Genomic DNA, 20945 nt, shown 5'->3' with positions numbered 1-20945 from the left:
CTGTCTTCTGTGATGAGTTCAATAGCAAATTCCTCAGTTACATGAACATAAAGACCCAATTTCTAGGATAATGGTGGCTGCTTCAAAGACCTCTTTACTGTGTTTTATTTTTTATTTTAATCTAGCTCAACTGTCCACTTATATCCTGTCTCACCACCTAAATATGTGCACCATGTTTCGAGTGTGAGGGGACTTTTTAAGGAAAAGAGCCTATAGATTTATTTAAATGATGAAAGAATTTAAAGCCCACACCCTAAGGTTCTCTGGGTGACAGGGGACCTCCATGGAACCCGAGTGCTTCCAAATAAGGAGCAGTGATGGTTTTGTGATTTGAGGTGATGTTTTAGAAGAGGTCAGCCCATCCTCCAACCTGTTTTTCAGGGTAGTTATTTGCTCCTGTAGGCAGGAAGAACTGTGGACTTAAGACAGGCTGAGTTGAGGGGAAATGATCTTACATTCTAAAGCAAGATGATGCTAGGTGAGGATTCTAAACTCTCTTTGGTGCCTAGATACATGTTGCTACAACAGTGTATGATCCTGACCTCACAAAACGATCCTACACTTCAGCCACATAGTACTAGTTTCTTTTCTGGTCATCTACCAATTTCCCGTCATAGTGTCATAGTCCCACAAATAGGTAACTATCATGAATATTGAAGATGCTGGCTTCTCAGCCTCTAAAGACTGATCTACCAAAACGTTTTCACACTTCTGGAATTCGAGAGAAACAAAGTAAGAAGGTAGGAAAACTGCTTTTATTTCTGATCAAATTATGACATTTTTCTATATTTTCTTCTTGAGAGAAGAATACAAACTGGAGTTTCTTCTTTTGTTTATTGAAAAGATAAAGAATGAACCTGTAGCTGTGTGGTGAATGCAAAGAGGGAGGCTACTGACATGGGAGTGTGTTGTTTGAACAGATATAATAGCTTTCATTTTTTGAGTACCTACTAGATGCTGGTAGTTTTCCATTTTTATAAAGAAATGGACCTAAATTTATTTCCAAAGAACAAATAAGCAAACTGAAGGTTTACGGTAGCTAAAAACATCCCTATTAATTTTTTATTGTGGTAACATATACAACAGAAAATTTCCCTTCTTAACCACTTCCTGCATACAATTAATTGGTATTAATTACATTCACAAAGTTGTGCTTCCATCACAAACTTCCATTAGCCAAACTTATCCATTACCCCAAGCTGAAATTCTACACCCATCACTCTTTGACTCCCCATCACCTCTCCCCTTGGCCCCTAGTAAATTGAAATCCATTTTCTGACTATATGAATATGAGTATTCTAGTTACTTCATATAAATGAAGACATACAGCATTTGTCCATTTCTGTCTGACTTACTTCCCTCAAGATGATATCATGTTTCATTCCTGTTGTCACATGTATCAAAACCTCATTCCTAGGAAGCAGATGTGACTCAACCATCTGGGTGTCGACCTACCACATGGGAGGTCCCAGGTGTGAGTCTGGTGCCTTCTAAAGGAGACGAACAGACACCTGCACCCGCTGCAATGAGCTAGATGCTGCACCCGACTCAACTAGCTAGACCCTGCACCTCAGCAAACAGGTAGACAGCATACCCGCTGCAAGGAGCAGAGGCCTAAATGAGCAGATGCCGCAGCCTATGGGGAGTGGATGTGGCTCAGACCTTTGGGCACTTACCTCCCATGTAGGAGGTCCTGGATTTGGTTCCTGGTGCCTCCTGGAGAAGGCAAGCAAACAATGAGTAGACAGACAGACGAGAGAACCATCTGTGGGAGGAGGGGCATAAAAATAAAAAAAGTGAAACAAAGAAACAAAAAAAAACTTTTAAAAATACCTCATTCCTTTTTAAGGCTAAAGCAGTTTTCCACCATACGTGTATTTCATACTTTTTTCCATTTATCTATTGATGGGCACCTGTGTTGCTTCCACCTTTGTTTATTAGGAATAATGTTGCTTTGAGCATTGATGTTCAAATATCAGTTTGAATCTCTGCTTTCAATTTTTTTGCATATATCCCTAGAAGTGGGATTGCTAGGTCATTTGGATATTCTCTGTTTAACTTTTGGAAGAACCACCAAACATTTTTTCCCAGCAGATGCCCAATTTTATATTCCAACATGTCTGTTTTCTATCCTCCTGCCCCCTAATTCCTTTAATACTGAAATCAGTCTACTTTACCTGTTTCTGTTATGCACGTTGGTAGCCCTCTATTTATTCCATGACTAAGTGTTCCCTTTCATGTGAAGTGTGGTGAACTGTTGCCTCATTTGATTTCTCCTATGGACAATCTTCATGTGTGTTGTATGGTACGTGAGTGGGTATGCGTGAGTGAATTACTGGTATTGGCCATTCAACTGTGAAGACAAATGTGATTATATGTGCACTTGTGGAGAAGAACAGTGGTATTAAGGTAGAAACCATGCAATAATATCTTCCATAACTCAGTGAGACTAACTGTATCATCCCTCACCCAGTCCTCAGTTAATTATTATTTTTTTAAGTTCTCTGTGGCCTTGGTTTCCTCATTTGTAAGAAATGGGCTAGAAAATCTCTCATAACCTATAAGTTTGCAGAAAATCTAATGAGTTAATACATGTATACCATTTGGAGCCATAACTGGTACATAGTAATGCTCAATGAAAAAAATGTCTTCATTTTGTACTCTTCATCAATCAGAATTTTAAAATGTTCAGAAAGGTAGTTTTTCACAATTTTATTCAAATAATGGGAAGCATATCCTGGGTTTGTCCTTGGACAATAACAGCTTTAAGCTAGTGGTATATCCTATACCACACTTGATCTCATCTTTTCTACCACCAACTTTGAAAACCTACACCACATTCCCCATACCTGACTCCATGGTAGACATTCTTGAACTTTCATTAAATACTGAGTGGGTGGATTTATCTATCTTGCCATCACCATCTATATGTAGCATTCTGTAATTTGTTAATCAATATTTGCTAATGATGACTTTAATGCCCAAAAGGAGATATTAAGGGACTTTTTCTCCAAAAAAAGATTGACTGAGGTGGGGGCAAGATGGCATCTGAGTGAGTACACCTGATAAACTCTCCTGCAAAGAAGCGCCTGAGTAGGGTTGGAGTCCTGCTGGACTGGGCTGTTTCATGTGCTTGTAGTGCAGGAGGTGTCTGGACGTCGATTTGGTGGGACAGTAACAGAAGAGATTCTTGTAAGAGGTAGAATTTTGGGTCTCTTTCATGGAGGTCGAGGTTGTGGGCGGGATCCTTCCCCCTGGAGCCAGCAGCCCAGCTGTGGCAATTCCTGAAGGCTTTGCTGTGCTGGGGAGTTCCCAAGCCCTGAGTGGGGTGTTTTGGGGGCTTGCAGGGTGGTGGGAGGTGTCTGGATGTCGATTTCGAGAGACAGTGATGAAGGAGATTCTTGCAAGAGGTGGAATTTTGGGTTTCTGACATGGAGGTCAGAAATTGTTGGTGGAGCCCCTCCCCCTAGGGCTGGCGGCCCAGTCACGGGGATCCCTGGGATCTTTGTTCTGTGGGATGTTCCCAAACCCTGAGCGGGCTGTTTCGGGAGCTTGCAGGGCAGGAGGTGACTGGATGTCAATTTGGTGAGACAGTGACAGAAGAGATTCTTGTGAGAGGTGGAATTTTGGGTTTCTGACATGGAGGTCAGAAGGTGTAGGTGGAACCCCTCCCCCTAGGGCTGGCGGCCTGGCCGCAGTGATCTCTGAAATCTTTGTTGGGCTGAGGTCTTCCCAGTCCCCATGTTAACCAGATGCATGGTTCTCAGGTCTGTGTCCCCTAAACCCTGGTGGCCCATGCTCCAGAGACTCACACACCTTGAGTCTGCAATATCATGGACTTCCCATTCCTGAATCCACTGTGCCCTGAGGTCTGCCTGAGGTCCTTGATTACCCTAGCCCTCCATGTTTTTCTTCTTTTTTTTTTCTCCTTGAGCTTGGAGGAGTATACCAGCTGACTTGGGGAAAGTCTGGGAAGAAAGGAGAGGTGAATCTGCTAAGAAAGCCCAATTTACCTAAACATCCTGGGATGGGAAACTTGGTTTGGGAGAAGGTGGAGTTACAAAATCAATTAGACCTTCCCAGCACATTTAAGGGGGAGAGACTGTAGGAGGTACTATCCAAGCTTCCAATAGCATATTTGGGGTTTCTGGTGAGGTGTAGGTGCTCTCACACTGGAAACAAAGAGGCATAGACTTCTGTGTTGAGTTGGTTCAACAAGGACCTACTTGAATCTCCTATTGGACCTCTCAGGCAGGTTTCCGGCTGCCCTGGGAGAGAGAGAAGTGAGGAAGGGAGAAAGGGGGAAGGTCAGATACCTAAGTGTATTATTTAACTGCAAAGAGAATTCCTAGCTTGAAACGTTGGTGCTTTTTTTTGTTTTGTTTGTTTTGTTTTGTTTTGTCGTGGTTGCTAATATTGCATTGTCTCCTGGTCTCTTCTCCCATTTTATCCCCTAAGTTCATTTTTCTTTTATTTATTTGTTTTCTCTTTTTCTTTTTCGTGCTTGTTCCCCCCTCTTTTTCTTTGCCCCCCTCTTTCTCTTCTCTTTTTTTCATTTTCTCTCTTTTTCTTCTTTTTATTTTACTTTCTTTATATAATACATGCTGCAGGGAGCATTCACATGCGCTGTGTTTCCTCATCCTACATTTCCTCTTTTCTGTGTGTATTGATTTTGGCCACCTACACTATCCCCTATCCCCTACATCTTTCTATCCTCCATCATCTACTGTTTCTCTTACATTTTACCTCCCTTTTTCTGGCCCCCAAATTGTCTGACTTTTATTTCTAATACCTTTGTCCTGTTTTCTGTCTTTTATCCACACTTGATATTAATGTCTTTCTTTTTTCTTTCCCTCTCTCATGAAAACACTGGTCTTTTAATTCATACTATATTCCTTCCCATATTCAGTTGACTGTCTCTACTTACTGCTGTAACTCTACACAACTTACATGAGTCTAATATCCATTCTCCTAGATCTCACATTGTTGCTCTGTTAACATTTATTACCAATACTACTTTATACATTTTCTTTTCTTACTCATTTTGCTTTCCCTGGCCCTAATATTTTCCTTCAAAGTGAACTTAGCCAGCAACAAGAAAATAGAATAAGAAGAAAAAAGTGACAAAGAGAAGACATAACACTTACGCACAAACAACAACTAATTAATCCCCAAGACTAGAAAAGAAGCTAAGGAACTGATTAAACCCATCAAGATAAAATGATGACCAGACAGCAACAAAAAACTATAAACCAAACCAATAATCAGGAAAACATGGCTGAATCCAATGAACAAACTAAAAACCAGGAAGAGGAGCAGAACATCAGACAACTAATTAAAGATCTCAAAACATATATTAGAGACCAACTTAATGAAGTAAAGGAAGACATTAACAATACAAAGAAAATACTTGGATAGGAAATTGCAGACATACACAAAAAGATAACAGATATGATGGTGATGAGCACCACAGTTCAAGAAATCAAAAATACACTCTCAGCAAATAGCAGCAGATTAGAAGAGGCAGAGGAGAGAATTAGTGACATGGAAGACAGTATATCTGAAATCAAACAGATAGTAGAACTGATCGATAAAAAGATAGAAAAAATCCAGCTGGGACTTAGGAACCTGAATGACAATGCAAAATGCACAAACATACATATTATAGGCTTCCCAGAAGGAGAAGAGAAGGGAAAGGGGACAGAATGGGTGTTGGAGGAAATAATGGCTGAAAATTTCCCAAATCTACTGAGAGAGATGGATGTGCATGGCCAGGAAGCACAACATACCCCAAACACCATAAATCACAACAGGCCCACCCCAAGACATATACTTGTCAAATTATCCAATGCTCAAGACAAAGAGAAAATTCTAAAAGCAGCAAGAGAAAAGAAAACCATCACATACAAGGGAGGCTCCATAAGATTAAGTGCTGATTTCCCATCTGAAACCATGGAGGCAAGGAGGCAGTGGTATGACATAGTCAAGGTACTAAAAGAAGAAAAATTCCAACCAAGAATACTCTACCCAGCTAAGCTAGCATTCAAAAATGATGGAGAGTTCAGAATATTCACAGATAAACAAAAATTAAAGGAGTATACCAACAAGAACCCTGCCCTTCAAGAAATACTAAAGGGAGTTCTGCAGGAAGAAAAAAAACAGGAGAGGCAGAGTTGGAGAAAAGTGTAAGAGCAACAAAAAAGACAAAAGGAGAAGGAAAAAAGCAAATGTAATAAGACAAACACAAGTCCAAAGAAAATATGGCTAATATGAATAATTCCTTGAAAGTAATAACACTGAATGTCAATGGATTAAACTCACCTGTCAAAAGATTCAGACTGGAAGATTGGATAAGGAAATATGACCCATCTATATGCTGTCTACAAGAAACACATCTTAGACCCAGGGATTCAAGGAGATTGAAAGTGAATGGCTGAAAGAGAATCTTACAAGCAAACAATAACCTAAAAAAGGCAGGAGTAGCTATATTAATATCAGACAAAAGAGACTTTCAATGTGAAACAATTGTGAGAGACAAAGATGGATACTACATATTAGTGAAAGGGATAATCTTTCAAGAAGAACAAACAATCATAATTATTTATGCTCCTTAAAAGGGCTCTTCCAAATACATGATGAAAACACTGGAAAAACTAAGTGAAGGAATAGATGCCTCTACAATTATAGTGGAGGAATTTAACATACCACTGTCAACTTTGGACAGAACATCTCAAAAGAGAATCAATAAAGAAACAAAAACTTTGAACAGTATATTAGAGGAGTAGGACCTAATAGACATATACAGATCATTACACCTGAATATAGGAGGATATACATTTTTCTCAAGTGTACATGGATCGTTCTCAACTGCATTTGCTAGGCCACAAGGAAAGGCTCAATGAATTCAGAAAGATCAAAATCATACAAAATAATATCTCTGACCACAGTGGAGTGAAGCTGGAAATCTGCAAGGGCCAGAGGCCCAGATTTCACACCAAGATATGGAAGTTAAACAGCACACTCTTAGAAAAACAGTGGGTCAAAGAGAAAATCTCAAAAGAAATTAATAAGTACCTTGAAACTAATGAAAATGATAACAAAACATACCAAAATTTATGGGATGCAGTGAAAGCATTACTGAGAGGGAAATTTATAGCCATAAATTCATACATCAAAAAAGAAGAAAGAGCAAAAATTGAAGAACTAAGTGCACATTTGGGGGAATTAGTAAAAAAACAACAAAGTAACCCCACAGGAAGAAGAAAGAAAGAAAGAACAAAGATAAGAGCAGAACTAAATGAAATAGAAAATAAGAAAGTACTTGAAGAGATAAACTAAACCAAGACCTGGTTCTTTGAGAAGATCAATAAAATTGACAAACCCTTAGCTAGACTAACAAAGAAAAAAAGAGACAAGATGCAAATACGCAAAATAAGAAATGAGAAAGGAGATATCACCACTGACCCCACAGAAATAAAGACTATCATAAGGGGATACTTCGAAAAACTATATTCCAAAAAAAATGCCAATTCAGAGGAAATGGACAAATTTCCTAGAAACACATAAGCAGTCTATATTGATGAAAGAGGAAATTGATGATCTCAACAAACCAATCACAAGTAAAGAGATAGAATCAGTCATTAAAAATCTCCCAACTAAGAAGAGCCTAGGGACAGATGGCTTCACAGGTGAATTCTACAAAACATTCCAAGAAATAACGCGAATCTTGCTGAAACTCTTCCAAAAAATTGAAACAGAAGGAACATTACCTAACTCATTCTATGATGCCAACATTACCCTAGTACTAAAGCCAAACAAAGACACCACAAGAAAGGAAAATTACAGACCAATTACTCTAATGAACCTAGATGCAAAAATCCTCAACAAAACACTTGCTAACCATATTCAACAACACATTAAACAATTTATACACCATGACCAAGTGGAATTCATTCCGGGTGTGCAAGGATGGCTCAACATAAGAAAATCAATCAATGTAATACACCATATAAACAGATTGAAGGGAAAAAATCACATGATTATATCTATAGATGCAGAAAAAGCATTTGACAAAATACAGCACACTTTCTTGATAAAAACACTGCATAAGATTGGGATACATGGACATTTTCTGAACATGATAAAAAGTATATATGAAAAACCCACAGCCAACATCATTTACAATGGTGAAATCCTAAAATCTTTCCCTCTAAGATCAGGAACAAGACAAGGATGCCCACTATCACCTCTTCTATTTAACATTGTCTTAGAAGTACTTGTTCAAGCACTGAGGCAAGAACCAGATATAAAAGACATTCAAATTGGAACGAAGAAGTCAAAATTTCATTATTTGCAGATGACATGATCCTATACATAGAAAACCCTGAGAGGTCTATAACAAAGCTTCTAGAACTCATAAATGAGTTTAGTAAAGTTGTAGGTTATAAAATCAATGTGCAAAAATCAGTAGCATTTCTGTACCCCAATAATGAGCAAGCTCAGGAGGAAATCAAGAAACAAATACCATTTATAATAGTCAATAAAAAAATCAAATACCTAGGAATAAATTTAACTAAAGATGTAAAAAACTTATACACAGAGAACTACACAACTCTGTTCAAGGAAATCAAAGAAGACCTACATAAATGGAAGAATATTCCCTGTTCATGGATAGGAAGACCAAATATTATTACGATGTCTATCCTACCAAAACTGATCTACACATTCTATGCAATCCCAATAAAAATCAACACATCATTCTTTAAGAAACTAGAAAAACTAGCTATGAAATTTATTTGGAAAGGAAAGAGGCCCCAAATAGCCAAAGATATACTGAAAAAGAAAAACGAAAATTGTATAGTCTTAAATATAAACCACAATGTAAACACAAATGTTACCTTGTTTAAAAGCTATTGTCTTAATATCTGCACATCAGTTTCAGTAAATACAGTATGAATATGTAAAAAGATCATTGCTGTGGAAGGGAAAAGGGTTTTATTTTGGATATGTGGGAGTACTGTATATTGTCTATGTGAATTACTGTGATCTAAAACATTTGTGAAGATAAGCTTACTAATTAGGAAAAAATAAAGAAAGGACGTAGACACTGAGGAAAAGAGGGAAGAAGTTGCCTTGCCAATTTGCATACAGGCAACCCTTACTGCAGTGATGGAAGGCATACCATCAAAAACAAAGCTTTTGCATTTAAAATTTTTTGATACCCCAATTTATTTTTACTTTAATTTTTCTAAATTAATATGTATTTTATATCTAACCTTTAAACTCATCACTATATTCCATTTTACTATTAATGGAACCTGGCAATATATTGGGCTTCATTTTTGAAGAAGTTTTGGATCAAAGAGACATTCAACAATGGCAGGGTAGGAATACTGGTGTGGGATGTTATTGACAGGGGACACATAGTTGGCAGGGAGTTCTCCAGGGCATATATCCAGGGTATATAAAAATGTTTGGATATTTTCATAGTGCTTACAATTAAAAACAACAACTGAGGGAGTGCTGAGTTCCTATCCAGGGGAGCTCTATCACAGTCCCTAAAGGAACAGCAACAATCCCGCAAGTGCAATGGCAAAGACCAAAAAAGAAGGAAGGCCCAACAATGAACCCTTGATACTAATGACTATGCTTGTAAGCCTGCGCACCTGAAATAAGAACAAGGCCTAGAGCTGAAGGGTGACTTAAGTTACCTCCTGAGAGCCTCCGTGTTGCTCAAATGTGGCCAGTCTTGAAGCCAAACTCAGCATGTAAATGTGTTGCCTTCCCCCCAGCATGGGACATGACCCCCGGGGATGAGCCTCCCTGGCAGCGAGGGCTTTACTATCAAGTACCAGCTGATGATGTAACTAGAAAATGACCTTGAATAAAAGGGTCAGCTCGGACCAGCAGAATATCTCAGTCTGCATATAATACCAGGAGTTTAAAATGCTTTTTGACCTGAACTAAAGAGGGAAATGGAAAGGACAAATGAGTTTATATGGCTATGAGTCTCCAAAAAGAGCCAGGAGGTTATCAGAGGGGTTGCCCTTATGCATACCTCAGCAGAGTTCCAGAGACAGATAAAGTAGATCCAACCCCAGGTGTTGGTTCTTCTGAGGGCTACAGAGACGCACAGGTTCTATGGTCATGGGAGATGGAGTTCAGTGTCATGTGAGTTGGCCCTATTTTGGAGTTTGTTTTTCTGTGTGATGGAACTGGACTCAGATGTGGTCTTTGTTCACAAGTCTCTCCTGTTACTTTTACTGGAACTGTAGTTGGTGCTGGGGTTTAATGTAAACTCAGGGGACCTGAATCTCTGGACTGACCATGTGATAGCCAGGCCCTGAGGCTCAACAGAATTGCAACTCCTACACCCTGGTTTATTGGACTTACCCCACTCAGCTAACATGGAGTTGAAGAAGGTCAACCACCACACCAGGGAGCCAAGAGTGCCTACAACTGAAAGCAGGAGAATTGCATCCAGCATCCATGTGGAATCTAAGCCCCCTCTTGATATAGATGTGGAGATATAGATGTGGAGTGGACACAACAATTCTAAGGTCCACAGGATGGAGGAATAGAGTATAGATTAGAGTGGACTTACTAATATTCTATTCGTGAACTACTGTGATTAATAATCGAAGAAAATGTGGCATTGGTGTGGAGAATGTGGCCATGGTGGCTGCTGGGGTAGGGAGTGGGAGGAAGAGAAGTGATGTGGAGGCATTTTCGGGGGTTGGAGTTGTCCTTGGTGGTGCTGCAGGGACAGTTACTGGACATTGTATGTCCTCCCATGGCCCACTGGGTGCACTGTGGGAGAGTGTGGGCTATGGTGTGGAGCATTGACCATGAGGTGCAGCGGTGCTCAGGGATGTATTCACCAAGTGCAATGAATGGCTCATGATGATGGAGGAGGTTGTTGTTATGGGGGGAGGAGTGTTGTGAGGGGGCTAGGGGTATGTGGGCACATCATATTTTTAGAATGTAACATTAAAAAAACAAAGACAAAAAAAGATTGATAGAATGACTTATACTTCTAAAAGAGGTAATCACATGTTTATGCAATTTTGGTTGAAGAAAGTCACTCATTCCCCAATAATTTTTTTTTCAAATTCTACTCAACTTATTCATTTTTAAAAAAGATATTACATTAAAAAAAATATGAGGTCCCCATTTGCCCCCACCACCCCCACCCCACCACTCCCCCCCCCCCCAATAACACTCTCCCCCATCATCATGTCACATCCATTGCGTCTGGTGAGTACATTTGCGGGCATTGCTGCACCCCATGTTCCGTGTTCCACACCATAGCCCACACTTTCCCACGTTCCATCCAGTGGGCCATGGGAGGACATACAACTTCTGGCAGTTGTCCCTGGGGCACCACCCAGGACAACTCCAAGTCCCGAGAATGCCTCCACATCTCTTCTCTTCCTCCCCTTCCCTGCACCCAGCAGCCACCATGGCCGCTTTTTCCACATCAACGCCACATTTTCTCGATTATTAACCACAATAGTTCATGAATAGAATATCATTAAGTCCACTCTGATCCTTACTGTATTCCTCCTTCCTGTGGACCTTGGATTGGTTGTGTCCATTCCACATCTATGTCAAGAGGGGGTTTAGATTCCACATGGATATTGGATGCAATCCTCCTGCTTTCAGTTGTAGGCACTCTAGGCTCCATGGTGTGGTGGTTGACATTCTTCAACTCCATGTTAGCTGAGTGGAGTAAGTTCAATAAATCAGAGTGTAGGAGCTGAAGTCTGTTGAGGTCAGGGCCTGGCTAGCATATTGTCAGTCCAGAGATTCAAATCCCCTAGATATATCTTAAGCCCCAGCACCAACTACAATTCCAGTAAAGTAGTATAAAAGGCTTGTGAAAAGAGATCCCATCTGAATCCAGCTCCATCACACAGAAACACCAGCTCCAAAGAAGGGCCAACTGACATGGCAGTGAACCCCATCTGCCATGACCATAGAACCTGTGGGTCTCTTTAGCCCTCAAAAGGACCAATACCTGGGGTTGTATCTACTTTATCTGTCACTGAGACTCTGCTCAGGTGTGCATAAGGGCAATTCTTCTGACAACCTCCAGACTCTTTTTTAGAGACTCACAGCCATATAAACTCATTTGTCCTTTCCATTTCCCCCTTAATTTAGGTCAAACAGCATTTTTAACTCCTGTTATTATATGTAGACAGGGATATTCTGCTGGTCCACGTTGAACCTTTAATTCAAGGTCATTTTCTAGTTGCATCATCAGCTGGTACTTGGTAGTGATCCCTCGGTACCAGGGTGGCTCATCCCCGGGTGTCATGTTCCACGCTGGGGGGAAGGCATTGCATTTACATGCTGAGTTTGGCTTTGAGACTGGCCACATTTGAGTAACATGAAGGCTGTCAGGAGGAAACTCCTAGGCACAGTGTTGCTCTAGGCCTTGTTCTTATTTCAGGCGTATAGGCTCACAAGCATAGTCATTAGTATCAGGGGCTCACTATTGGACCCTCATTCCTTCCTGGTCCTTACCGTTGCACCTGGGGGACTGCCGCTGCTCCCCTAGAGACCACGGCAGAACCTCCCCCCCTTCCCCCAGCCAGTAACCCAGTACCCTGCCCCAGCTGTTGTTTTTAATTGTTTCCTCTATGAGTATATCCAAACATTACCATGCACCCTGGACATATGCCCTGTATAACTCCCTGTCAACCATATATCGCCTGTCAATAACATCCCATACCAGTATTCCTCCACTGCCATTGTTGAACCACTTTGTGATCCAAAACTTCCTGAAAGGCGAAGCCCAATATAATGTCAGATTCCCTTACTAGTAAAATGGATTATAGCAATGAGTTTAAAGGTTAGATATAGAATACGTATTGATTTGGAAAAATTGTACATCCTATCTTTTTCTTTTCTTTTTTCCTAATTATTGAGCTTCTCTTCACAAGAGCCTTAGATCACAGTAATTCATATATACAGTACTCCCACACATCCACCATAAAACCTTTTCCCTTCCACAGCGATAATCTTTTAACTTGTTCATATCATATTTACTGAAACTGATGTACAGACTCCAAGACAATAGCTTTCAAACAAGGTGACATCTGTGCTTATATTGTGGTCCATACTTTAGGATATACAGTTTTCTAAATTTTTAGTTATCCTATGTTTTACATTATGGTTTACATTATTAGTCTGTTGTCCCCTATATGTTTTTGGTGTAATATTACATGTTTTATATCCATCCTTGTGTACTCTCGTGGAACTCCTCTCTTGCCTCCACATTTACCTTGGTTCCATCCATTCAACATCCATTTTCCCCTCCCTTTGGGGCCCACAGCGACAGCCAATCTCCATTTCCCGAGGAGCTATGTCCAGAGATGCTTGCAACAGTGTTCAGGGCCTGACTTGCTCAACTGCCCTAATGCCCTGGGAGCCACCCTTTCTCTCAAGAGATACAGTTCCCTCTATTTGATGGCATTAGTCCTCCCCAGGATGTGGGTCCACCCCCACTCTCACTACTTGGGTCACTACCCAATGGTACAACCCACCCTGGCAAAATGAGCATTCAGACATTCCCCAGGAGTCTGTCCCGCGTCAGACCATCCCCTCCGAGCATCCTAAACAAGTAACCCTCCTAATTATATTTTGATACGGTTTTCTCATCATTTTACTCTCAACCAACACCTGACACTCTCCTATGTTCATATGTTGCCCCTCCCTCCCCCCAATTTTTTGGCAATATTACCCATCTGCCTTTCCCCAGTCCCCCTCAAACCCGCAAAGCCCCACCCAAAGGCAACCCCTTGCCCCCATTTTATCTCTTCTTTGTGCTCATACTTACCACCAGCTCATCATAGATTCCACCCTTGCAGACGTTAGCTCACGTCCTTCCTCCACCTCCCGATTTTCTGTAAGCCTATCTTCCAGTCTCTAGCTCTCTGAGGCAGCTTGCTTATTTCATATCATTGAGGTCATGTAGTATTTGTCCTTCAATGCCTGGGTTGCTTCACTCAACATAAGGTTCTCAAGATTCATCCATGTTATCACGTGTGTTTGTAGTGTATTTGTTCTTGCAGCCGAGTAGTATTCCATTGTATGTATATACCACATTTTCCAATAAATATTTTTAATCATTGATCTCTTTCGTTTCCTTTGACAATAATTTGTATTTTACCTACTTTTAATTTTACTTGGACTAGATTGAAATTTAATTGCGTTTCCTGAAAAGAGATGCATCTTGGGTGATGATAAATTCTTCGCCCCTGAATAAAACTTAAATTGATTCTGCAAATCCATGTATGCATTTGCTTAAGAAGAATGCTTCTGATTTTGCAATTGTTGGATTTTGCCATTAATGGAAAATGGTTTTCAAAAATATTTTTCAGCGTAATTTGAAGAAGGAAGCAGAAAAGTTTGTAAAAGGGCCTGTAAGCAAAGTGAGACATCCTGGAGGAAGCAAACGTCCTATATTACTGGAGAGAAGGAAGAAAATGGCCCTGATGTTAAAAAAAAAAAGGACACAGGGAACCCTGTCCTTGGGGCTCTTCCAATTCAATGACAGATGGTATTTATGTCTTTGGGGGAATGGAGAAATACAAGCCTGTTTGCAAGTAGTAATGACGGATTCTAATGAATTGTAACCATTTGGAATGGCTGCAAGAGTTAGATGGGTAAAGCAGGTTGCCAAGACTACAGGAGAGGATGCTCTCACCAACATGATCGGTCTACACTTACTCTCTGCCTGTCTTCATCTCTCATTCATACTCTAGCCAAGGGCAGTCTGGTATCTACGTCCTCCACTTTCTGAAATGGTCTTGGTTAAGGTCAAACTGTCTACCCCAGTTTCAATTAACTTACAGCAGTGTATGACAGAGTTGCTCACTCTCTCCTCCATAGAAACCTTCTTGGGTTCCCCTATGATATACTGTCTGGGATTTCTTCCCCACTTATGGTGACTCCTTTTCATTTCCATTTTCTGATGTTTCCTTTTCTCTCCAACTCTAAGTATTACTGATCCCCAAAGACAAATGTTAGACCAATATATATATATATTTTTTTAAATTTTACTTTATTTTTAATCCTGCCTCCTTGTTATTTGCTCTTGCTGTCTGCTCTCAACTGACTGTGGCAGCATGAGGCAGCTTGCCTTCACCAGGAAGCCCTGGGAATTGAACCTGGGGCCTCCCATGTGGTAGATGGGATCACAATCACTTGAGTCACATCTGCTTCACTAGAATAATACACTTTTTAATCTTTTAAAAGATACTTAGATAACATAAATGTTACATAAAAAAATAAAGGGGATTCCCATATGCCCTACTCCTTACCCTTCCTACATTTGCCTGCATTAACAACATCCTTCATTAGCATAGTACATTTGTTAAAATTGATGAGCACATTTTGGAGCATTGCCACTAAGCATGGGTTATAGTTTACATTGTAGTTTATATTGTCTCCTGCACAATTCTTTAAGTTATGGCAAGATATATTATGGCTTACATCTGTCATTGCAATGTCATTCAGGTTCCAAAAATGCCCCCATATGACACCTGTTTTCCCTCTCCTTGACCTCAGAACCTCCAGTGGTCATTGTCTCCACATCAATGATCTAAGTTCTTCCATTGCTAGAATCACAATAAATCTATAGTAGAATACCAGTAAGTCCACTCTAGTCCATAGTTCATTCCCTAATCCTGAGGATTCTGGGATGGTGATGCCCACTCCATGTATAGTTGACAGGGGGCTTCAGTACCATATGGCCAATGGATGGGACTCTCTTCCTTGCAGTTGTAGACTCTCCCAGTTCCTTGGTATGGTGGTTGTCCATCACCACCTCCTTGTTAGTTGTCCTGGGAGAGTCTAATGAACGGGAGAGTAGGTGTTGCAACTCCGTTGAGGCTCAGGGCACAGCTGGCACATGGACAGCTCAAAGATTCAAGTCTCTTGAAAGTACACATACCCACTCCAGCACCAACTATAGGTTCAAATAGAAGGACCAGAAGAACCATGTGTAGGGATAACACAACTGAGTCCAATTCTGTCACAATGGGGAATATAAACCCCAAAGTGGGCCCAATGGCAAGGGACCAACTCATGAGCTACCTGCCCAGACCATAGTGCCTGAGTGTCTCCAGAGCTCTCAGGAGCCCCCCTATTTGGGGTAGTGTCTAATTTGGAAGTCAATGAGATCCTGTTGAGACGTGCACAAGCGTAACCACTGGAATGACCTGCCAACTCACTTTGAAGTCTCTTAGCCATATAAACTCCTTTGTCTTTACCTTTTCCCCCTTTTGGGCAAAGGTCTTTCTCTAGTTGCATTGCTAGTTGGTGCTTGGTAGTAATCCTTTGGTTCCAGGGAGTCTCATCCCTGGGACAATCTGCTCTTGTGAGCAGTTGCATGCCTACTTCCTACAGACACCTGGTTCTAACATTTACTCAGTGTTTCCTTGGTAAACCTGAGTATCACCTGGAATTCTTTTATTATTTGCACACATGCAGGGCATTCGTATGTCCAAGCAAGTTGATGTCTGATATAAATCCTTAAAACCCACTAGTTCTCTATGTTTCTCATGACAATGCTGCTATGATCTCTCACTCAACTACTACAAAACCTCTTTAGCTAATTTCCCTGTTTCCCATTTAGCTGCCATCTAAGTCATTTTCTTTAACCCTGGAACCACAGTGATCATAACAACATGTAATTTGGATTAGACCATGATGGTCTTGAAAATCTCCTTGAATGTTCATCTATACTCAGAACAGAATCAGAACTCCTTGTTGACTATTGTCTACAAGGTGCTGCATACCATATCCTACCATCCTCTCCTAAAATGTCTGCAGTCAGTCTCTTCCTTTCTTTCTGTGTTCTCAGTCTTTACTCTTTAGTTCCAGACTCCTTACTCATCATGGGTTCTGGACTTGTCCTTACTTCGGCCTGGAACACTTCCTTGGATTGTCACGTGGTTGAGTTTTCTCTTCCAGGACACTTCTCAGAGGACTCCTATTCAGAAAAGTCATATCTATACTCATTGTATATTGAAGTTCCTTCTCCTAACCAATCCACTTTCTGCTTCTTTCCTACCATGAACTCAAAATGTAATTATTTTTTTGCTTAAGGTGAACTTTGCACTTTGAATTCCTGAAGAGTATGTGAGGTCCATAAGGATAAGGAAAGTTTCTTTCTCTTTCCTTCAATGCTGATCATTTTTCCTTGTAGGGTGTGTGGCACAGAGGATGTTGAATAAGAGACGTAGTGGTGTTAGACTTGGGGTAAAAAGTAACTCACATGACATCATGTGATTTGGAGCATTGTCACTTGTAAGGGGCAATACAACAGCATAAATCATGAGTAGCAAGGATCTGTAAATTCTTGATTTTTAGTTATGCTGTCTTACTTCCTGTTTTCCAGATTTATTCATACCGTCAATAAGAAAAGAAGCTAGTTTCATTTTACTGTTATTTCTGAGCTCAACTTTAAGGGTCTGAGATTTCTACCTAGTACATCATCTTTTTTATGAAACCCTTTCTTAAAAACTGGTGAGCCTGGGGAAGTACCTGTGAGGGAGATGAAATACACTGACCTCATAGCTCAACCTCTTTACTTGCTTTCCAGATGATGTTATCATTCAGGATGCCCGGGAGAAGATGAAAGTGGTCAAACACCAACTGAAGGCTTTTTGTCAAAATATGTTCCTCCAGAACCTATTATCATGGCAGGAGATGGTATTCCAACCAAAAAACTGGATTCTTTTTCTAATGATGTAACATTTTTCAAGAAATATGGAGTGAATTACAAAATTGGTAATAATGCATATTCAGGAGGAGCCATAAACCGCAGTGTCTCTGTATGACACAAAAGTAGCAATGTCTTCTACACAATCCATGCCAAATGCATTGCCTTTAAGTCCTGCAATGGCAAAGAAAATCAATGATGATATAAAATACCAATTAATGAAGGAAGTTCGAAAGTTTGGACAAAGTAAGTATTAAAAGAACATCTATCAATAAAAGGATAGGCCTTCATTCCAATTTAATGATTGACAACTCCTTGAGATGCATTTTTGGTAAAATTGGATTTTCACATAACTGAAGATATCTCCTTTTTACTTTGATAAAAATTTCCCTATATACTCTTTTTCTTCTTTTTTATTTGGTCAGTTTTCATGATATTTTCCTTAAGCTATGTGTAAGTTTCTTGATTTAATTGTTTAAAACACAAAGTATATGTAATATAGTTTCATTTTTCTAGCCACAAAAAAACTGTTGGTGAGGAAATGGATACACTAAGATTGAATTCTATTTCCTCTTCATATTTTAGAAGTACCCAAGTTTTTAAAAAAATGTTTTCAGAGTTTAAAAGAATTTTCACTTTGCTTGAAGAAGTGCAAGGCCCTCCAGAAGTCAAGAAGCAATTTGTTGAATTTACTATCAAGGAAGCTGCAAGGTACATGTAAAGAGGAAATCTTTAACTTTCTGCTAAGCATTATTACCCTGCAGAGGATGGTTGGGCAGGGGAGAAGAGGCCTCTGGCTTTCATATCTCAAACCCTGGCCCTAAATCTTAGTTGATGCTGTCTTCACAGGTATTTAATATGGTATTGTGTGTTTCTAAACAATTTGACATTTTGTCCAGGGTCACCATATGCTTAGGGGAGCTTGGGCCTTCAGTTCACATTCTTGATATTCCTGGATTGTATATATATTGCCATGAGGATGTATTTTATATTCCCAACTATATGTCAACTTCCTTTTGTAATCCCCAGAGTACCTCCCAAACCATAGGTGTTTGGATATCTTTTGATTAATGAAATGTCTCTTTATTTTCAGATTTAAAAGACAAGTCTTAATTCAGGACCTTTGAGAAGGTACTAAACAAAATAGATACCCACCACCTTCTCAACGAACATAATGACATGAAAAACAAATAACTGTGTTATCACAAACACCAGTGAGACAGAAGGACAAGTTTGTTGTTGTCTACAATGGAATAATTTATTGTTGAAGCTTCCTAAAATGGCAGTCAATGGAATGGCCTTCCAGAAGCTAAGGAAAAGCAGTGGAGCTTTTTAATTTTATGATTGTCTGCCCGTAAAATCTGGGCTCTTGTCCTAATGTTTTCCTTGAATGTATACTTTGTTGTTTGTTTGCTTGTTTTCCTTTCTGAGGTGAATATTATTTCAGGCTAAATATTATTACCACTTGGTTACTGTACTTCATCACATGTGGTAGCTATAGTTTATAACTGCCATATTTCACTATGCATTCCATATAGCTTTTGTCTATGGTCTGTGCCTGGTGTGAGAACTCAACAACTCTTACCTGAGCTATTATATCCCATGCCTCTATGGAGTATTGAAAATTTCCATTGACTTTAATTACAATACATAGGAATACTACGAAGTACTCTAGACTTTTCAGACCTATGATTTTTAGCACCTTGTGTACTAGAAACCAAATTTTCTTTTCATATTCAGATCAGTCACTTCACCCAGTATAGTAACCTTCTTTTGTTGCCTGTTCATTTAATCATTCTTGTTATTCCCTGTTGAAAGCTTGTCTCTTTTTGAATATAAGCCCTCTACTACAGCAGTGTAAAGTCATGGGGATGGGAAGCAGAATTCTTGCTACTGAATTATTACAGGTTATAATGAGAGAATGCATTCTCATTGGCACCCTTTGATTACTGGTGGTATGTATCCCGACTATGGGAGAAATAGCATCACATATTGGATCCTGGGACAGAGATAATTCTACAGTCCCTGAAGTTATTGGTATTAAGCTAGAACCCTGAGTCTTCAAAGGTCCTTGCACTGTTCCACCGAGGCAGCTATTTCATGGTAAAGGGAAATACAGTAAGGCCAGTTTTATAAAGTGATGGATGGCCTGCTCCCCAAAGTAATGCTGAAGTCCTATTTCCCAGTCCCATGTATATTACCTCTTTTGCAAGTAAGATCTTTGATTTGGTTATCACTTAAAATGAGGCCAAACTGCATTTGGGTAGACCCTATTCCAAAAAGACTGGTGAACTTTTAAGAAAAGAGGGACACACTGGAGTAGTAGGCCATTTGAAGACAGAAGGTAGAAAGAAGCAAGGACTGATCTGCTGTACAGGTTTCTGAAGAAGCATGGCCTAGTTTACATTCAGACTTCAGACTTATTGCCTCCAGAAATGTGACATGATCAATTTCTGTTGGTTTCAGCCACCTAGTTTGTGGTAATTTGTTACAGCAACCCTTGGAATGTATGAGAACCAGTGAATTCCATGAGCAGGGGCCCATTGCTTCATTTCATATCCTCTGAACAATTTCCTTGTATTGAAGTGATGCTGCATGGAATACCATGGTGGTGAATAAGTCAATTTCTAAGTTACCAAATATTAGTTTACTCAAAACAAAACGTGTAGGTAAGGAAAATCCATAACAGTATTAAATGTCTATTTTTTTTTAAAGAGTTATTTTATTTCTTTCTCTCTCCCCCCCCCCCCCCCCACACCCCAGTTGTCTGTTCTCTGTGTCCATTTGCTGCGTGTTCTTTTTTGTCCGTGTCTGTTGTTGTCAGCAGCATGGGAATCTCTGTCTTTTTTTGTTGCATCATCTTGTTGTGTCAGCTCTCCATGTGTGCGGCACCATTCCTGGGCAGCTCTCCTTATGGAGTGCACTCCTTGCGCGTGGGGCTCCCCTATGCGGGGGGCACCCCTGGGTGGCACGGCACTCCTTGCGCACATCAGCACTGCACATGGGCCAGCTCCACACGGGTCAAGGAGGCCCGGGGATTGAACCACGGACCTCCCATGTGGTAGACGGATGCCCTATCCACTGGGCCAAGTCTGCTTCCCTAAGTGTTTATTTGAGTAATAACAATGTGCTGTGCCTTGATGGATGTGGTCCATTATAATTACCTGGCCACCTAGTTGCTGGCTGATGACTCTAACAATGCTGCCATATC

The 20945-nt window shown here is 40.2% G+C and overlaps 1 long non-coding RNA gene across 1 annotated transcript; it reads left to right on the top strand.

The window, feature by feature from the left end:
- The first annotated feature begins 548 nt into the window (after positions 1 to 548).
- LOC131277200 (uncharacterized) lies at positions 549 to 19142 on the top strand. Its single transcript, XR_009184367.2, has 3 exons — positions 549 to 740; positions 17615 to 17980; positions 18828 to 19142. It is a non-coding gene; the product is annotated as an uncharacterized lncRNA (long non-coding RNA).
- The last annotated feature ends 1803 nt before the right edge of the window (positions 19143 to 20945 follow it).

This window comes from Dasypus novemcinctus, chromosome X (assembly GCF_030445035.2).
Source record: "Dasypus novemcinctus isolate mDasNov1 chromosome X, mDasNov1.1.hap2, whole genome shotgun sequence".
Lineage (NCBI taxonomy): Eukaryota > Metazoa > Chordata > Mammalia > Cingulata > Dasypodidae > Dasypus > Dasypus novemcinctus.
The sequence above is the reverse complement of the archived record's forward strand: the minus strand, read 5'-3'. Positions and strand labels throughout refer to the sequence as shown.